We start from the raw sequence: 16,150 nt of genomic DNA, 5'->3' as shown, positions 1-16,150 counted from the left end.
GCATATATGTATTTGAAACGCGTGTCCTGAGTGGAATCCTGGCCATGTTTTAAAAGTGCATTTGCAGATGGAGACTGTCTCTGGCTGCGAGGGAACACTTTTCTTTGAAGGGTCCCGCCTCCTCCAGGTGGGGATAAAGAGCTATTTTAGCTCCAGAAAAAAGCTATTGGGACTTGATGGCAAAGCTTCTGCAATGTGTTTGTTCAGCTGTAGAAGTTATGGGTATGATTGCCAGAAGTTAAGGAAACAGTAGTTGTATTTTCAGTGGGTGATAGAATTGGAGAAAGAAAACAACAAGAAATAAATGATTGGGTGAGTAAGTGGAAACAGAACAATGGAGGTGCTTGGTAGGGATGGCTCAGTAACACTTGGGCAAGTTAATAAAATAGCTGCATGGGAGAAATTTATCAAATTATTTTAATAACTAGGGGAACTGTCGAGGAGAACTGTGGAATGACAGTCTCTTTATATTTATAGGTCTGTTCTGGAGCCTACTGAAATCAATGATATAGGTCCATTATCACTCTTACATATAGCATTTTCAAATTTATATATCAGGATTGTATATGTACTTTTTCCCACTCTGCAGATGGAGAGACAGAGGCCCAGAAAAGTTATGTCACCTGCTGATAAAGCCACTTACCTAGGTTTCCCTTTTCCCTTTCTCCCAAACTACAGCTGTCTTTAAGCCACGACAACAAGGAGCGTTATTTTGTTTTGTTGGTGTGCTTTTCCTGAGAGGAATATTCCTAAGATAGGTGGAGGTTGAGCTGTTTTCTGAAAGTATGAATTCCATTCAGTAATCTGCTTTGGCGCTTGCTCTGTGTTTTTATCATTCATTGTGCTAGAGGTTTCTGCTAGGCAAAGAACTACACAGCTGAAGTGAGTAACTTCAGCCATACTAACACTTCTTCTAGGTAGCTTCAAAGGTAAGGCAGCATTTTATCACCTCGGTGTAATCACTACAGCATTACAGTTTCAGTCAAACTCTACAGAGGTAATTAAGTTCATACAGTTGCCATAAAGATGAATGACTCAATAGAGCACAAACAATTTGTGCGTAGTAGAGTGAGCTAATACAACACTCAGTACCAGAAAATCCGCTAGGAAAAGAGACTCTAAATCCTCTGATGGTAGCTTGCACCGTTAATCATGTTCAGGTTAAACATCTGGGATATGTTAGAAACCAGACTTGTGTGGTTCTGGTGCTCGCGATACTGTCTCTGGGGCTCATACAGACTTCTTTTCTGAAAGCAGTACTAAAAAACTTCAAATTAAATCGTATGGGGCCTCCACTGCATTTTACAGACTTCAATGGCAACTTTGAGTACAGAAGGAGTGTTACATCAACGCTTTAGCAAGTAAGTGGCTTACCCTCTTTAAAGTTGCCATCTTTTATAAAGCCGATGTATATCAGAGGGAGAAACAAACAAGGTTTTGGGCACTCTACCTTCTCTTGAAGTCTGACTCAGAAGCAGCAAACAACACGCCCAAGCTGGGAACAAGTTACTGTAACTTTAACCTGATTATGTTAATCAATGAATCTGAGAGGAAAAAGATAAATTAGAAATAATCTAATTTAAAGAAACAGCATAGGTTTCTGATAAATTAGACAAACTTTTGTTGCTTGTGCAGAATTAAATTAATCTCTTCCTGTAAGGACAGGTTAGAGTGTCATAACAGCGAAGAACTCTGTCAAATGTGTTCTTTTGGCTGGAGAGTTGTTTGGGTGTTGATATGTCAGGGGTGGATTAAATGATTAGAAAACATATAGTCTATTCAGCTGTGATGGGAGCAAAACCAGACTACCAGTTAATGAGAATTCAGCTGGAACAGAGCCTGGAGTCATATATGTGAGGAGAAAAGGGGAATTTTCAGAACTGTGATAATGTTTCTGGTCCAATTGAGGCAACTTCTCTTTCCAAAGCTGTTCAGCTCATGCAGACATCAACATTATACTGTCCCTAACATGCACAGACCTGCTAAGGCTGTAAGTCAAGTTTCACATGGATAAAGATGAGACTTCCTTTGTAGTCCGGGAAAACATTAACATGCTCATTGTATGTAAGGGCTTCTCTTCTGAATGACAGTCAGCAGGCTCTCAGGATATGTTTAACCGTTGCAGGGCAATGTATCCACATGTCTGCCTACTTTTAGCTCTTCGACCAGTCTATTGTATATTGAATTTATTTATTCAGGACAAAAATTTTAAATATCAAACTTCCTTCTCGGGGTAAATAAATGCATATCTAGTAGCAGGATCTTACAGAAAACTATAGATTCTCAAAGGATAGGACTTTCTATAGATTCCTCTTCAGATTATAAAAATTCATCCTTAAGAAATACAAGACTATTGCACTTGCGCAGTACTGATGCCAGGACACTCTCGGGCAGAAATAGAAGGCTTCATAGAAATGTTGCTCTAGCTTATCTCTTATGTTGCAGCTCTTTTATTCGATCAGAGAGCATTTGCTTTGTCTTTTCATATAAAGTAAAAATTGTAGTAACTCTTGGTTTGAAAAGACCCAGAAGATAGTGGTGCATTGGAATGAGTACCTGCTGAAACTTGTGATCTCCAGGCATTGATGGAAAGCAACAGGACAGCTCGTCAGGGAAGTGTCCTTTGAAGTCTTGCATCGTATATAAGAGGGAGAGAAAAAAGACACAGTTTTTTTACGTATCAGTTAATTTCTTTTGGGGTATATGTATTAATTTCTCCTAATGATTTCTGCAAATTTGTTACATCTTTGCCTAGCTTCTGCAAACACAGATTGCTTTGTTACAGAGCCCCTAATTGGCCTCTAAATTCTGTGTATTTCCAGCTGTAGAGTCTGGGCCTTACAGAGAGAATCTGACGTATGTCAGGTAATCATTGTTCTCACTTAGAACAAGTGTCTCTCTGTGTTCCCACACATTTCCTAGTGTCTTCCATAACTGCATGATATTCAACAATGTGGTGGAGAAGCATCTGTCCCTCAACAGAGGAGACAGTGACATTCCTTGCTAGGCTGTGCTGGGTACCTACAAATGTGATTGCCCTTTCTGTGTGCCTGAAAGGCAGCTTCTCTGTGTACAGGATTTGTTATAGGTGAATTTTCCCAAGGATCCTAAATAGCCATCACCATGGCAAGATGTCCTTGGATTAGTTTAGCATCCAGTTCCTTTTATAACCCCAATACTCCAAAAAACCCTAAACAAGTAAATGCAGTTCTAAGCTGCTTAATAAAATGAGATACAATAAAGTATAAATAATAGCCTTGGGAAGGGAGGTAGCTTTGAGCCGTAATATGGATGGAGTAAGCTGTAGCTGGTTGGTTTTGTGACTGATACAGTATTTCATGTTATTTTTATCCTCCCAGTTAAAACCCAATACTGCCGTTCTTAAAGAGCAGTGACTCTATTTAATGATACCTTTAATAATCTCCTCTTTCCTTTTGAAAGCAGTATTTGGGAAGCAGAATGTCTCTCCCACTAACGGCTGTCTGCCAACTGGCTTTCATCTTTATCCTTTCTGATTCTGCAGTCATTTACCCATGTGAAGCATTTGCTCTTAGGACATGCAGTTTTTAGCTCCTGGCAGTCAATATGAGAGAAATCAGTGTAAATTGCTGGGGTGAGTGACCAGGAGGTGACAGTCGAAAGCCTTGGATATTGGGTGCTTCAGCCTGACAAGCAAGATGAAGTATGTGTGAATGGGAAACTGCATAGAGGTCACGAAGGAGCATCAGTTACAGGACCTCAGAAAAGAACATAAAAAAGAGCAAATAAAGATCCCCTGAGGTAGAAATGAGTTATTTCTTGAGACTCATGTAAGAAGCTTCTGTGAATACTGGACAGAGCTCTGGGTCTGCAGAAATCAGTGGAAGAACCTGGGTTGACCTCAATACTGGGAGATCATTGTCTTCAAAACTGCTTGCCTGTGGACCTTTTAAGATAAGGACTAAGGAAGTGAAGTATTCTCTGACAGAAGCTTCCTTAAATAAAAGCATCTACTATTAAGCAGCTTTAGAAAGGGGGGCCTTGAAATGGCTCCTGGAATTTGTTTGCTTACACTGATCTACACCGCTGTGATTTGGGACTAGGCTCCCTGATATCTGAAGAATTTGACTCTGATTTGGTACTACCAGATCTGAGTGCTCTAAGACAGGTGAGCGTTTATGAGGTCTTTTTAAGAAGGTGTTGATTCTAGATTTCTTTGAAATCATGTGCAGCATCCCTAAGAGAAATGTTATCTATCGCACATTTTGCAATAAAATCATGGAAGTTGGCATTACTGCTCGTCAGTTGAAAGGATGCATGGAAAGGACTATGAACAGATTCTCTGCACCCTGAGACATTTTTCTACGAGAAAAATGTAGATTCAGTTACTACAAGACTTCCAGTGAAATATTGGGAGTATATGTATATTTGACCTAGAAAATAACATCTGTCATAGATAATTGCTTGATGTAAGTTTGAATATTGTCTTTGAGCTTGGACTCTGAATCCCTTTGAGTTTGAGATGAATGATGTTGATTTGACTCTGTCTCCCCTCAGCTGCTCCTCTAGAAAATTCAGCACTGCATTTCAGAACTACTTCTGATGTTGATTCACCTTGCAAAGCTTTACACAGGTTTATTCTCCACTCTCTTTTATTTATTTGACCTAACTATCTGTGTGGGAGACCACAGATTTGCATGAAGTTGTTTACAGAAATGGCCCGGACATTTGTATTCAGTCAAACACATTTTTAAAGATAGTTTGTATTGATATGGTCTTTAATTTCTTTTCAGAAGCTGACACTTTCTTGTTCCCTGAAAATGAAAAATGGATGTGTTTCCTTGCAGTACAAGAGAAATTACGTTTTGAAGCTGCTTTTCTAATGGTGGTCATATAACACTATATTGAATGCATCAGATTTCCCATTATCCATGATTTGCTTTTTTAATTTGTTTGTTTGTTTTTATTTCAACTGCCCATGTCTGTAAGCAAAATTGTCAAAAATAAAATTTCATAGTCATATGAGACTGTTACTTCCATAATGTTAGAATGGAATTAAGAGTTTCTGCTTTGGATGCAGAGCCAAGCATTCAAGAACATTTGAAATGTTGAGATGAGAGAAACTGTCTTGGAACAGGCTGTTCTTATCCTGAACCGAATTTCTCGGTGTATTTCCAGAAGTACTGAACATAACTGCAAAATGAGACCCAGAAGAAAAATTTGGGACCCAGTAGGACATGACCTGTTCTTCTATTGCTTTGCTCCCTTTGGTGTTAGAGCCAACCTAAAGCAAACTGTCTGCCAGGGGCATCAGGCTTACAGAGCTAGCTGGAGTGGATAAATTACCAACCAACAGTTCATCTTATGCATGTGAAGTTCTCAATTGCCAGATTTCCCAGGTTGAAGTTTATTTTGTACCATGATATTGGATTTAAAATAAACCCTGCAGTTCTTCATTCAGTGTCAGCTTGTACTAGATGTAGGGAGGTCAGTGGGATCGTATCAGGTGCAGGATGGTATCTAAAGGCTTACAGGAATATTATAAAAATGGAACATCAAATTGTTCTGTTCTCCAAAATACTAAAACTTTATAATCTTGCATCTGAATATGAAATATTGAATAGTGAATGTCACAAAAGGTGCCTTTAAAATCACTCAATTTTGGAGAATGAGTAAAATGTTTGCCTGAGGGGAAACATAAATTTTTATTCCCACTTTGGTGGGAAATGAATGTGATTTGTAGGATTGCTGTTGGTTAAAATAAAATGTAGTTTAATGCATAAAGGGATTCAGATGAGTGCTGTGTGCAGTGTTATTTCTGTTGTGCAGTATGAATATATGGCTGCTAGCTATCAACAGCTCCTGTTCTAGGAAGCTCAGAGACAAAGAGTGAGAGCAGGAATTGTGTCTGGACTGGGCTATCATTCAAGGAGAATATAGTTCAGGTTGTGTGGGCAGGTACCTTGTGTCTTCATAGCCTGTTCTCGTATCCTTCATATTCAGAAGTTTAGGAATTGCTGAACAAGCCATAATAGAGGAGAAAAAGATGTTGGCAACCTTAGGTATCTAAGGTGATGTTAGCTTAAAGTTATTGAAATGCTGTTCCCCAAAGCTATAAGAGACCTTGTTGACAAAATGGTCAGCTCAATTTCATCCTGCCAATATTTATGCTCTCTAGTTTGCATGGAAAAGCAGCTGAACCAAATCTGCTTCCTCTGACTGCCTTACACTTTGCATCTTATCTGAACATCTCCCAAGGGCATGTCAGCTTTCTGTGAACAAGGGATTCACAGAGTGTTTAAGCATGTGTCTAAATTAAGTATGTAAGGAATCTCACAGAAGGCAGTAAGCATGTGTTTAAATGCTTTGCTGGATTGCCACTAGTCATGTAGCTTTTTAGAGCCTTAATTTCCCATCTGTAATGAGGGCTTTCCTACTTCACTGGAGTGTAGTGAGGAGAAAGATTAAACACTGCAAGATTGCTCTGGCATTCAGGTGACTGTGTATCATAAACACCTTCAAAAGAGCTCTTCTAGACTTCTTTTTTTCTAAACAGACAATTTCCATCAACCTCTAAATCTTATTTACATAAATTCTTCTGCAGCTGATTAAACAGCAAGCCATACAGTATGATTTGAGGAATCAAAATTAAGGTCAGTCAATAAATGATCCCAAAATCAGTGTTATTTATGAACTTGCTCATTTTCTTAGGTAAAAGGACATGCTTGATGCATGATACCTTTGCTCTGTTTTAGTTTTGAAACGAATCATAAAAGGAAGAGTTAAAATTTCACACATATAGAAAACAAGACTTCTGTGTAGGTAAAGACAAAACTTTTTTTGATTGTCTGACTTTAAAAGTGTATTTGAATTTTGTTGCCTGTCTGGCTGTGAAACTGCGTATGTATTTCTAAGGCCTCTACAGAGAGGAATGCAGTGCCTTTTCGATATGCACACTGCATTTTAATCTTCGAACTCTTAGTTGTGCTAGCTTTTTGACTGTGGAAAGAGAGCTGTGTAAGTGTTGTCTTACAGGTGGAGTGAGGAAGATTTCCTCCTTGGTTTTATTCTTAATTCTGCCACTGACTTGCTCTGTAGCCATAAGTGAATAACTAGTATCTTTCTGTGGGTAAGTCACTTCTATCTCTCTCAGCGTCTGCTTTGCTAGTAAGGATAGCAAGGTTTATGTGACCGTCCTGTGTACATTGAGGCAAACTGGGCTTCTGCTACTGAGTTGCTGCATTCTGCTACCTTCACTTGAGGTAGTCATCTGAGCGCCAGACACTGCTGTAGCTTTGTATATATTTGAAGAACAGAGGACAACATTTATTGTGCTTGGGTAGGAGAGAGTTTGCTTAGTGCTGTTGTGCATGAGACACAGAGATAAGAGAAACAGGCTGATTTAAGAGGCAAGTAGAGACACGCAGATGAGGAAGTCTGATGGCCTGATTCAGTCCAGGTACTTAGGTTGGTTTTGGGGCTAGAATTGAGTAGAAGAACGTTAGGATTGCGATCAAGGAAATTGTTAGGTCCTGCTTGATGGATGCAGTGTGCAGGATAACTTGCTTTGTGCAATTCTGTGTACACAAAAAGGCATAACCGGAACAAGCCACAGTTTTCTGATTGGACCCCAAGCTGCAGGGGTTGAAAAGATCCACAGCATCAATGCCAGAAGAGCTATGGCTGGACCTAGCGCAGGATCAGTCATCTTCTCGAGATCCACCAGCTGTTCTGTGCAGCACAGGCACAGGATGAGGTAATGTCAACCATGTTATTTGAAGCAATGCTTAAGTAATAGGCTGGGGAAGATCCCTTAGCCCTCTTCCTGTAGGTGTCCTCATCTCCCTATCTGTTAACTGAATTGAATATTAGTTTCTAAATGCACTGAGGCACTGATGGATCATGCATAGATGTTTCTTATTATACAGCCCACTTGATAAGGCAGAGTACTCATCAAAGCATTACTAGAGAACAGCAGTATCTCTGCCATTGGGTACTGTTGGGTCCCTCCCCACCTTAACTTTACCACGTTTCGTGGTGTTTCCCATTGCATAAGACTTGGTGCAGACACAGAGTTAGGGATAGGAATCTAAGAAAGAGAAATCCTAGATGTACAGTGAGAGAGGGGCACTCAAAAGGGGTTGCCAAAATAGTTGGAAGGCTGTTGGTAGGGTTCCCTCAACACTGTGTGACCTGGGGATGTGGCTGAGATCCTGACTTAGAGCCCAGTCTAGGTTTAGAGTCAAGATTAGGGCTCTGAGAAAGAGAAACTCAAGCCATATAGTAAGAGTGGAGTTCAAAGGAGACGCCAAAGTAAAGTGAGGCCTTCTACTAAGGTTCTCCCCTGCGTGGTCCTTTGCCTGGGGGACTGGAGTGCCCCATGGATAGGTGCCAGCCTAGGGACAGGTGAGGGATAGGCCCAAGTGGCTCTTAGGCTGGGACAGTGGGATCCTTCTCAACCAGAGCTTTATACACCTCTGGCTCCTTCTGAGTGGTATTTCCTGTGCTAAGTGTGGGTGGTGCACATGCCAGCACCAAGCCCAGCACCACTGTACTCTAGAAGTGTAACCAGAACCAGAGGTATACTGTGCTTGCACAGTAGCCCTCAATGCTCGGCGGGGGGGATCCACCCAAGCTAAAAGGATTAGGGCTGTCACTGCTAGAGAGAAAAAGAAGATGCCATGACTATTTTCCCCTAGCATAACCAGGGGTAACAAAATACAACCTCACCACCCACTCATTTTTCTTGGAACAGAGCTACTCTCCTGTGTAAACAGAGATTAAGTTCGTTGCATCCTTATAAAGGACCCTGCTATCAAATTGCGTTTAGAATTGCACAGAGGTCCAGGGAGAGAGCAGGGTTCCTGGTTTCACTAAGGAAATTTGCTTTCAAGCCTGTATCTTTTTTTTTTTTTTTAACTCCTCTCTGTTTCCCAGAAATGTGTTCTGCTTTTCAGCCTTTAGTATTCATGCCTCATATATCTAGCATGCTGAGAGATTCCAGCTCATGCTTCTTTACTTCCTGTCCTTGATAGTTTAACCTCTAGGCATTCACATTGCTTCACCACCATCCTCAAGCTGTAGTTTTGTGATTCCTTGCCTATTGCTAGCCATTTCATATTGTTCTCTGCTGTTCTCAGAGTATTTGGAGTTGACATTCCTGTTACTTCTAGTAAAAGGAAGTGACTAAACACCAAGGAACACAGAAGAGGTGACTCTTCGTTTGATGTCAGATTGCATGACTGTTGCTGTGTATTGATGGAGAGTGCAGAGCTGCTGGAGTGCTAGTTCTTCAGCATAAGTAAAGCTGTGGTCATATGCATTTCTCCTTGTTAGGGATTTCCTGGCTGTGTCTTGAAAAACCAGTCCCTTGATAAGAATCTCTTTGCTTTGGCTACATTTTGGCTAGAGCAGAGTTAAGTAAGCCCTGAAGAAAATCCAAAGTTCACTAGTTATCTTTTAAATACTTCTGTTTCTTTTAAATCACTTTACTATTGCTGACACTTCATGGCTGATCAGAGATGCCAAATTGCAACCCCAAGAAACTTCTGTTCTCTTACAAGAACAGTATTTGCAGGATGAGAAATCATGCTGTGCTGTCGCAAATGAATAGGCATCAGCTTGGACCAAGGAGGAGACTGAGGGCTAGTTCCAACTTTTCGCCTTGTTATTGAGGATACTACTGTGACAGTACCTTTAAAAATGTAGACACCTGTCCTCTGCAGCAAGTAGTCACCGTTAATCCTCACTTTGCTGAATCACTGAAGAACCACAAATGGAACTGCTTGGACTGAAAAGCAAGTTTCATCTTTAATTTCATGTGGAAGCTGGCTACTATGGATAGTAGCTCTTGACTATAGTCTGACCTAAATATTATTCTCTGTCATGTTCTCTGTTGGAAATTATTTCCAGTCCATCACGTGTTTTCAGTGAGACAGATACGTTGTCACTGCTTCTGTTGTGATTGTCAGTTCAGCAGTTAACACCTTTAATCTCAGTTGACTTCATGTGTCAACATAAATATAACTGGGATAGGAATTTGCTTTTGTGTTTCTAGTGGGTCATGGGAAATGAAGTTTATAATTCTTAAGCTGTGATTTGAGATGGTTCAGTGTTTGTGTTGAACTCTTCTGTCACGGCATATTTGCATTTATCAGGAGATCCCATTTAACTGGGCAACACATCCATGAGGCATGAGCTAAACATTGGCTGTAGGCGCAGGGTTACAGTTGAACAGATAAAGCCTGTGTTTTTGGGTTAGAGTAAGCGGTTACTCAAATCTCGCTTTTTCTTTCTTGTTATAAATCCCTTTTTAGTTCATATTCCAGGACTCCTGCCGGGCTGTGACTGTACTTCAACTTGTTTTTCAGAAAAGCCTCTAAAAGTTGGCTCAGTTGCCTAAAGGGCAGGCACCTCTTTCAGTTTCGGAGGGTTTCTTTCTCTCTGATTGTTCATTTAGAGTAACGTTCCCAAAGCCTTTCTTTCAGATCCTTGCGTGGGCTCCTCCCTGGTAATTCAGGGGTCAAGATGCTACGGACAGGAGGGTTTTAAAGGGGAGACGATTAGCAGTGGGTTTCAGTAGAAGTACTATTGCTGCCTGCTTTGAGACTGGCTCTTTCTCAGTACCCTTATTGCCCTGGACTCACAGGAGGTGCAGCAGTAGGTGACAGGCCTGACAGCAGCGTCCTCTCAAATGGTGAAGAGACAGTGTTTCGTTCAGGTCAAATACAGCTACTTTGACAAGTCCTGTTTTTCTAAAGTGGAGACTCACCACTGTTATTCCACTGCTGGAATAACAGCAGTCTAGGGACACTAGGGTGAAGAGCCTAAAGGGATGCAGCACAGTGAAGATGTGGACTGCTTCTCTATAAATTCAGGCATATCCGGGAGTGTTCACAGGCACTGGAACATGACCGTTGGTGCTGGCAAACTCGCCAGCACATTCCTAATAGTGAGTTTCGTCTGTTCCAACCAGCAATTTCCTCAGACAGCTCCTGGGTGTGGGTTGGCAGTTGGAAGTCAAGGAACTATTCTCAAAAGTCAGATCGCTGCAGCCATCCAGTTTTAGGCTAACCAATTTACTAGCCTGGACATGGCTGCTCCTTACCAGCTGACCTCCATTTGCCCAGTTAATGTTCTACTATAGATGTTGTCATAGAGCCCATAACAAACCCAGTCTCAGTGCATGTTCAAGCAGGGCTTGATGCTGATGGAGTGATAGTCGTTGGGTCTTTTAAGTGGGTCACTCCCACTCTTTCCTCAACTCCAGATCTATAAGCTGATCTTCTAATAGGGCCTAGAGGAATCAGAAGATTGCCTTTGAGGCTTGCAAAAAGAAGCATTTGAAATAAAACTTTGCAGATACTAAGGCAATAGTTAATAGTTAGGGATAGTTCATTGTTGTGTAATACTTAACCCGCTTTATTGTGGTGCTGTTGCTTTTGGAATTGTAACAGCATTAAAAAGCAGATAAAAACAGGCAGTTTCCTTAATTTTCAAATAAACAATAAGTTTGTATGTATTCAGTGTTTTGCTCTGAAAACCTTTAGCATCCAGTAAATCAGAAGCTGGTCAAAATCAGAGAAATTAATGAAACTAAATTATCAAGAGCTACCACATACAAAGACCGCACTTGTGGCTCAGGAAGTTTCAGCATTTCAAGTATTTGGAGACTGGGAGAGCATTTAAGGGAAAAATCACTACACATTTATTCTATACTCTTCCTGCTATAGTCTTCCCTGGGCATCCACTGCCTGCTGCTGTCAGAGACAGGGTACTGAGCTATGGGGCTCTCAGTTTGACCCATCTGTCTTTTTGTTCTTATGTAAATACAGTCAACATCTAAGCCTATTGTATAGAAGGGGTGGAAACTGAATGGAAGCAAATGAGACAAATGGTCTTCAGATGGAACAGTATATATGACCATGAAACCAGGACAGGGCCACACTAAATGTCTTTACATGTGAACGTTGAACTATTTAATTTAAAAAAAAAAACATTTTTTTTTCTCTTTCTAAGCAATGTCTGGAGAACAGAGAAGTTTTCCAAATATAAATACTTTTGCTTTTACTGAGTTTATATTTTCAAAATATAAACTGTTTGTTTGGCCTTGAATAAACAAGCCTGTGTTGGGCAATCTTGGCCACTAATGTCTGTCTGATGTATGTGTTTATGTGTGTGTTCAGCCCTGTTCAGACCCACTGAATTTCAGTGTCAGGCAAGGAAATACAAAACGTGTACAGTCGGCTGAGAGTCTGGGCTTGGCAGGCTTCTGGAGTCCAGCACAGATCGGCCCTTGACTCTGCAGCAAGTGTCAGACCCTGAGGAGGAAGCAGAAGAGGGGAAGTCCAACTTGGCTCCAAGACTGATTAAGTGGCACCTTTTTAGCACTTGACATGAAAATAGACACTGACATCCAGGAACTGAGTCTCACTTGTCTCTTCTTAGTCACTCCCAGTTGTGGGGAGTGGGAACAGGCAAAGGAAGGAAAGAAAAGTGCTGATTGCCTTTTGGCAGGAGCAAAGGGCCTGCTGAGGATTCAGTCCAGAAGAAGTGTTTCTTTTGGACTCAGGGTACCCCTTGGTGATGGCTACCTGGGTTTGAAGAACTAAGTTTCCTCACTCCAGGAGGTGATAGATGCTGGGCAGAGCTGCTGAAGGAAAAGAGATGCCCCTGTGGCAGAGGCATGGCCAGGATCTGCCGTGTCAGGAGGGAGTTACCAGGGAGAGACTGGCCCCAGCCACCAACTGGCCAAGAAAGAAGAGAGATGAAGTTTTAATAATAAGGCACTGCCCATGCTTTTGGGCAACCCAGAGGATCTCTGCAACCCATTATGGATTCCACATGGTTTGGGGACTGAATGGTTTATGACTATGCAGCACTGAAGAAGCTGCACCAGGGCTTGCCAGCTGGGAAGGATGTGTGTACATGATGTGGATCTCAGGGAAGAAAGCAGCACAGAGGACGATAGATGCTGTCTATGTGATGGGAACACCTGCAGTCACCTGATGGGAGAGCTGTGGACCTCAACCCTCTGTAATTCATCCTAGGGCCTGAAGTGACAGAAAGGTTGGTCACTACTGGTGTACAGCATCCAAAACACTCTGCCTGAACTAAGTACTGAAAGTGGAAGTATTGCGAAAGCTGCTGGTACAGACAGGGAAGGAGAAGAGGGCCAGAAAGGAAACCAAGATGCAATTAGCCCCGTGGCTGTAGCACCTGGAATTGTGTTTTGGTTTCTTGATTTCCAGAGAGGAGGATGTGTGAGGCTGAAGGACCCAGTCCATTTCCTTTTTGTTTCAGTGCTATTCTGGCTGCTAGCATGAAGCTCTAGAGAGGCACGCTGAGATTCTCTTTCTGTGCTCCAAAAGCTTTTCAAATTAATTTAATTTTCATTAAAATAGGACACTCTGACCAGTCACTGCTGGAAGTCTTTTAATCTGTAGCAGACAAACCCCAGATGTTTCTGTGTGCATTATTTACTTTATGTCCTTTCTGTGCTGACCCTGGTGCACCATGTAGAAACTGGTCTGTTTATTTTTGTTAACTGCTGCTGCTTCCATCTGCCCTTTGACATGGATGCCAGTAGCTCTGCTTTTTATGCAAAAAAAAGGAACATCTCAAGGTTTTCTTGAGTCAACTTTTTTCCTCATACCACTACCTTTCTTCTGACAACTTCTGTGGAAGTCTATGCATTAGTAGCTTAGGGTTTGAATCCAGAGAAGGCTTGTGCTGAATAAAGCAGAAGTAAATTAAAACAAAGAGATGAAATGTACTGTGCTGGTACAGCTACTGCCACATGATTTGGAAAGGGACTATGTCATTGTTGAGAACTTTGATTTCTTTACCACAGCCCTTGCCCAGGACTGTGTTTTCTGAAGCTTGTTGTTGCACTGTCCCACCTCCCAAGAGCTCTCTCACACGATTTGCAGGAGGTATACAATACTGAGCTGTATTATTTAATGGCTCTAAGTATTTCTGTTTTCCACATCTCTTGCTTTTTCCATTTCTACTATAGGTGGTTAACAGATGTATAGGTTCTTGGTGTCTCCGAAAGAATACTCAACACATATTTGTCAGCTCAGATATTTTTGGGCATGTTCCAACATTGTCTTGGCAATCCTGTACTACTATGCATAGCATCCCATACAGCATTCACCAGCCTAAGTGCTGGTCTGAGTAACCAATCCAGATTTTAGATATAAAAAAAGGGAGGATATAAAAATATCCAGATTTTTTTATGTCCAGATTTTGGATATAAAAAGAGACTTGCTTGTGAAAGTTGTAAATGTCTAGAGTTTATTGCTGACAATAACTTACTTGCATTTTCTAATTTGATAAGCTGAAAATGTCTTACTCCACTATGGCAAGAAACCTAACCAGCTGTTGTGCAAAGAAAGGTCTTAAAATTACATATACAATGTAGGAAAGAAGGGAAAGATGTGCATGAAATTCTGAAAACAGCTTATTCTCTATTGAAATAAAAATATGTAGCACTCATCCAGCTCAGCTCAGATATTCTTACACTACATATTTAACAATGACAAAGATTAGTATTCCAATTCTGAATGCGGGGAAGCAGCGTTTTTTTCCATTCCCATTGCTCATTCTCATGAATGAGCAACAGTTGAATTTTTGCAATTTCTACCCCATGTTCCAGCTGAGTAAATTTTGGGACTACACTATCAGCATGTCCCTAGAGAAAAGAGTGTAAAATTAAGGAAGAAAGGAGCCATTTACAGTGTTCACTGTGTGGGAAAGTGGTTAAGGATAAATAATACAACAGCTCCAAAGGGAATTGTGCAAGAGCCTGGAAACACCATTTCTTGAAAGGATTTGAACACTGGGGAATTTCCAAAGTAAAACAGCAGTGAAAGATGTGCAGGGAAAAAGAAAAGGACAGAAAACAAACTCCAGAAGACTGAATTTCTCCCCTCCTGCATGCTGCTCCTCCACTTCCTGGTGAAGAAAGCAAACACTTTCTTGTATTCTTGCACAAGAAAAGGGTTGTTTCACACGAACTCCCGGGGCCATTCAGAAGGAAGGGCAGTCATTATGAAGCAATGCTGTTATCCCTGGGTCCAAGACAGAGCTAGGAGCCTACATCTGTAGTTGCACAATCAGCAATAACTGTCTTTTTTTTGCAACAGGACATGCCAAGGGCTGTTCGTGGAGCTGCTTTTTCTCCTTCTGTCAGCCTCTTCATTGCTTTGCTTGTGAAGTACGTGAGGATCATAAGGGAAGTTAAGAACCTGCTCTTCCCCCCCTTTCCTTGCAGAGAAACTCAGCTTGCACTGTGTTTGCTTATGTGCTGATTCTCATGAGATCCTTACTGACTTGCAGCACTCACACATCTGGCTTGTATTTCCAGGACTTATCTTTCCCGAAGAGCTGGAAGTGCAGCAGGGAGAGAGGGCAGCGGTGCTGAGTGCTTAGGCAGTGTTTAAGCTGGGACTCAGGAGGGGGCAGTCTAAGGCAAGTGTGAGTGAGTCTCTCCAGCAGCTTGTGGCTTCCCGGGGGCATGTCCTGGTCTGTAACAAGCGGTGTTCCCCAGGGCTCACTACTGGGTCCAGTCCTGTTCAATATATTCATCCATGACCTGGATGAAAGGATAAAGTGTGCCTTCAGCAAGTTTGCTGATGACACAAAACTGGGAGGAGTGGCGGACACACCGGAAGGCTGCGCTGCCGTTCAGCGTGACCTGGACAGGCTGGAGAGTTGGGCAGAGAGGAACCTTATGACATTCAACAAAGGCAAGCGTAGGGTGCTGCACCTGGGGCGGAATAACCCCATGCATCAGTACAGGTTAGGGGCTGACCTGCTGGAGAGCAGCTCTGTGGAAAGGGACCTGGGAGAACTGGTGGGCAACAGGATGACCAGGAGCCAGCAATGTGTCCTTGTGGCCAAGACGGCCAATGGCATCCTGGGGTGCATCAAGAAGAGTGTGGCTAGCAGGGCGAGGGAGGTTATCCTCCCCCTCTACTCTGCCCTGATGAGGCCGCATCTGGAGTACTCTGTCCAGTTCTGGGCTCCCCAGTTCAAGAAGGACAGGGAACTGCTGGAGAGGGTACAGCAAAGGGCTACAAAGATGATTAGGGGACTGGAACATCTTTCTTATGAGGAAAGCTGAGGGACTTGGGTCTTTTTAGTCTGGAGAAGAGAAGACTGAGGG

This window comes from Gavia stellata, chromosome 21 (assembly GCF_030936135.1).
Source record: "Gavia stellata isolate bGavSte3 chromosome 21, bGavSte3.hap2, whole genome shotgun sequence".
In the NCBI taxonomy this organism is placed as follows: domain Eukaryota; kingdom Metazoa; phylum Chordata; class Aves; order Gaviiformes; family Gaviidae; genus Gavia; species Gavia stellata.
Note: the sequence above shows the minus strand (reverse complement) of the source record.